The sequence below is a fragment of the Myotis yumanensis genome, unplaced genomic scaffold (assembly GCF_028538775.1).
Source record: "Myotis yumanensis isolate MYYU_CA2020_CCGP unplaced genomic scaffold, mMyoYum1.0.hap1 SCAF_6, whole genome shotgun sequence".
In the NCBI taxonomy this organism is placed as follows: Eukaryota; Metazoa; Chordata; class Mammalia; order Chiroptera; family Vespertilionidae; genus Myotis; species Myotis yumanensis.
This window is the reverse complement of record NW_027223757.1, coordinates 13614843-13619977: the sequence shown is the minus strand read 5'-3', so window position 1 is coordinate 13619977 and position 5135 is coordinate 13614843.

Below are 5135 nucleotides of genomic sequence, written 5' to 3'. Positions count from 1 at the left end.
AACATAACTATTTTATGTGGACTGCCATAACATTCCTCCCTCCCCCAAATTTTAATGTCCACCCAATTCCCATTTGTATAATTTTTCTTGCACATTTTTCTACCTGGGTTTCTAATTTTCATTACCTTCTTTATAGTAAAAAGAACCATATAATATTCTTTAAAAATAAAATAGGAGAGAATAAGTAGCAGAAAAGTGTGCAGAGTCATCATATTGGTAGATTGGCAATATCTTTATAATTATTTCTATCACAAGTCTTAAAGTGATAGCATACAATGTGTTCAACAGAAGATATGTGTTTTTAAGTTTTCTTGGGAATATAAAACACAGTAGTCTAAAGTGAGGTGTAAGGCATATTGCTGTACATTCATAAAGCCAACAATTTGGAAACAATTTCAAAACCAGATAAAGACACTACAAAGAAAGAAAATTACAGGCCAATATTCCTCATGAATACATATGCTAGAATCATCTATATTAATAAATGAGAAACATGCAAATTAACTATCACTCCACCACTCCACTACACCCACCAGCCAATCAGAGTGACTATGCAAATTGGCCCAACAAAGATGGGGGTTAATTTGCATACACAGGCGTGGAGTGAATACTGAAGATGACTGAAGATGGCGGCAGCCACGGAGCTGGAGTGAGCAGGAGGCTTGGGTTGCTTCCGGCTACAGAGAAAGCCAAGCTTCCAGCCCACCCTGGACTCCGCTCAAGGAGGGGCTGAGGGCCTGGGCTCCGCTCAAGGAGCTGGAAAAAAAAAAGGAAGGTCTTGGAGGAGCCGGAGTGGAGAAGCCAAGCCTCGCTGCTGCGGCCGGATCAAAGGCCTGGGTCTCAGGTGCCGGAGGAAAACCGGTGCCAGCAGCCAGGGGAAGGAAGGCCTATTGTGCGAATCTTCGTGCAATGGGCCACTAGTCCACAAAATATTAGCAAACTGGATCCAGCAATACATTAAAAAGATCATACACCAAATGGGATTTATTCCAGGGATGCAAGGCTGGTGCAATATTTTCAAATAAATAAATGTGACACATCACATAAAACAAAGGATAGAAATAACATGATCATATCAATAGACACAGAAAAGGCATTTGACAAAATCCAGCACCCATTTATGATAAAAACTCTCAGCAAAGTGGGAATAAAGGGATCATACCTCAACATAATAAAGGCCATATATGACAAACCTACAGCCAACATCATACTTAATGAGCATAACTAAAAGTGTTTTCCTTAAGATCAGGAACAAGACAGGGATGTCCACTTTCACCACTCTTTTTAAAAAATATATGTTTTTATTGATTTTAGAGAGAGAAAGAAAGAGAGAGAGAGAGAGAGAGAGAGAGAGAAAGAGAGAGAGAGAAACATTGAGTGGTTGCCTCCTACACACACTGTACTGGGAATTGAGCCCACAACCCAGGCATGTGCCCTGAACAGGAATCAAACCAATGACCTTTTGGTGCATGGGAATAAGCAGTAGGAAACCAACTGAGCCACACCACTTGTATTCAACAGTGTACTGGAAGTCCTAGCCACAGCAATCAGACAAGAAGAAATAAAAGGCCTCCAAATTGGAAAGGAGAAATTAAAGCTGTCACTATTTGCAGATGACATGCTATTATACATAGAAACCCTAAAGACTCCACCAAAAACTGCTAGATTTAATAAATAAATTTGGCAAAGTAGGATACAAAATTAAGATCCAGAAATTGATGGCATTTTTATACACCATTAATGAACTCTCAGAAAGAGAAACTAAAAAAAAAAAAAATCCCATTTATCATTGCAACAACAACAAAAACAAAATACCAGGGAATAACCTTGACCAAGGAAGTAAAAGACCTTTTCTCAGAAAACTATAGAACATTGAAAAAGGAAATAGAGGAAGATACAAACAAGTGGAAGCATATACTGTGTTCATGGATTGGAAGTATTAACATCACTAAAATGTCCATACTAACAAAAGCAATCTACAAATTCAACACAATATATTAAAATTCCAATGGCATATTTCACATATCTAGAACAAATATTCCAAAAATGTATATGGAACCAAAAAAGACCCTGAATACCCTCAGCAATCTTGAGAAAGAAGAACAAAGTTGGAGGGATCACAATACCAAATATCAAACTATAATACAGAGTCATCATAATCAAAGCAGCCTGGCACTGGCATAAGAACAAAAATATAGGCCAATGGAACAAAATAGAGACCCCAGAAATCTACACATGCCAGTATAATAAATTAATATTTGGCAAAGGAGTCAAGAGCCTACAGTTGAGTAAAGATAGTCTCTTCAATAATTGGTACTTGGAAAATTGGACAGGTACATGCAAAAAAAAAAAAAATGAAACTAGAACACCAACTTACACCATACACAAGAATAAACTCAAAAAGGATAAAAGACTTAAATGTAAGTTGTGAAACCATAAAAATCCTAGAAGAAAACATAGGCAGTAAAATCTCAGACATCTCACGTAGCAGTATTTTTACCAATATATCTCCTAGGGCAAGTGAAACAAAGGAGAAAAATAAACAAATTGGAATACATCAAACTAAAGAGCTTCTGTACAGCAAAATAAACCACCAACAAAATGAAAAGGGAATCCACTGTATGGGAGAACATATTCACCAATGATACATCTGATGAGGGGTTAATTTGCAAAATATACAAAGAACTCATACAACTCAACAGGAGGCAGCTGATAGATGGTTTTCTCTCATTGATGTTTCTAACTCTCTATCTCTCTCCCTTCCTCTCTGTAAAAAATCAAATATATATATATTTTAAAGTAGGAGCTCTTATCTTTTCCAACAGCATGGATGGACCTGGAGATTAAAGAAGCCAGTTAGAGAAAGACAAATATCATGTGATCTCACTTATATCTAATGAACAAAATAAACTGACAAATAAAATAGGTCCAGAGGCATGGATGCTTGCAACAGAATGACAGATCTCAGAAGGAAGGGGGGTGAGAGTGACAGGAAGAGATTAACCAAAGAATTTATATGCATATATGCATAACCCATGGACACAGACAATAGTGTGGGAGGCCTAGGATAGGGCCAGGGCTGGGTGGCATAGGGCAAGAGGGGAAAGCAGGGAACATAAAAAAACAACCACCACCTGATTTTAACTTTTTTTTTTTAAGTAGTGCTTTTATTTGCTGCATAAATGAAAGGTAAAACAGACCAAAAAAAAATGGTCTCAATTTGTCATGGAAATGAGAGAAAGGGAAGGTTTCACATTTAGTGAATACCCTCTTTAGGTCAGGCTCTTTCACACAAATCATCTCATGGAGTCTCACAACAATATTCTAATTATTGTATGTATATGAAATTGCTTGTAACATACTTATGAGGAAATGAAGTTTAGATCAAGTAATAAACAGCAGGCTGCACTGCTAACAAAAGGTCACGTAGGGGTGTGAACCAACTCTGTGTGACACCAACTCTTGATGGTTATGACACTAAGACTGTGGAGCCTGGAGAAGACAAAGAAGCAAAACCACTCACAGGGTAGTTTTGAGCACATTAAGAAGTCATTTATAGAAAGAATATTCAGCCATCTTCAAATCTAACTATTCCAGCATTTGATAAAAGCTAAGCAAATTTTATTTAATTGGTCATGATGTGGATCATGTACAAAGTGATGGTAAAACCTATGACTTTGAACTTAACCAGGTATATTTTTCATTATTTCATGGATGACTGAATTAAAATAGCTGAAGGATCATTAAACACACAGGATTGATTACTGAGGCAGCTTACTGAATTGTTTTCGTTAGCACTCAGAATGAGAGAAAATGATCATCTTTTCCAAGTTAATAGATCAGAGAGCTTCTTCAACACAGCTCCTCTGATAGCTCTACCTTAATGAATTAGCTTAACAACTGAATCTTCTATCATGTGCTTTCTTAAACTCTTGATGTACTATAATGCTTTGTATAGTAATTTATATCTGGTCACTTCAAGTTCTGTAAATGTGTTTGCAGCATTATGTATAGTATTGTTCAATGAACTGGTTAATAGGATTCTTCAGGACAGTGATCAACTCTTTAAAGTGTTTGTATTGAGGTGTATGTAGGGGAGGGATTAATGGGAGAGAAGGGCAGGGAGGTCAACATTTTAGCAAAAAGATAAAGCAATAAGTAGGACTGAGAAAACTTAGTAAGAGGAAAGCCTATTTCTTATGTTATAAGATAAAAAATCAAAAGTTATAATATTTATTTCCCACAGCCACTAGATTATCATGCTAAATTCTGCTAATTCTTATCTCTACTTATTTCTCTAGACTCAGATTGGGTGTTTTATAAGCTAAAATGCATTGCCTCTAACTATTGGGATTAGCTAGGATGGTCTACATATATCTGTAGTATCCTATGAATACCTCTACCCTCCCGGAGCTGAATGCAGTGGGAGGCAAGTGCCCAGTCACGTTGATTAGTCTCATCACCCCAAATCAAGTCTCCTTCCTCACCATTTACCTCCTTTACCCTCTCCTACCTACCTTCATCCCCCTTCCCCTTTGGTAATCACCATATGAGGCTGTTTTTTGTTTTTTTGTTTAATCCCTTAACCTATTTTACCCAGCCCTCTACCACTCCCCTCTTGACAGCTGTCAGTCTGTTCTCTGTATCTGTGAATCTCTTTCTATTTTGTTTGTTAGTTTATTTTTCCACATATGAGTGAAATCATATGGTATTTGTCTTTCTCTGACTGCTTATTTCACTTAACACTCTCCATGTCCATCCATGGTGTTACAAATGGTAAGATTTCCTTATTTTTTTACAACTGAGTAGTATTCCATTGTGTTACTTAAAATTCCATTTGATTTACTTAAATTGTTTTTGAAAAGGTATAAACTTAGATACAGTCTGTAAAATTATTACTAGAGTTTTCTAACTCAAGATTATATTTTTCATTTAAATTTTAGCATATAAAATGTAACTAGAGTGACCAATTGAAATGACTATACTAATAATTTGACCTTGAAAAAGAACACTTTTGTTTCTGCTGGGAAAAAAAATTTATACTTTTCTAGATCCAAACTTCTGGTTAGTTCCTAATTTCTTAATGGCAAAGTTAAACTAAAATAAAACACTGGAATTCCAAGTGTTTTGCTATC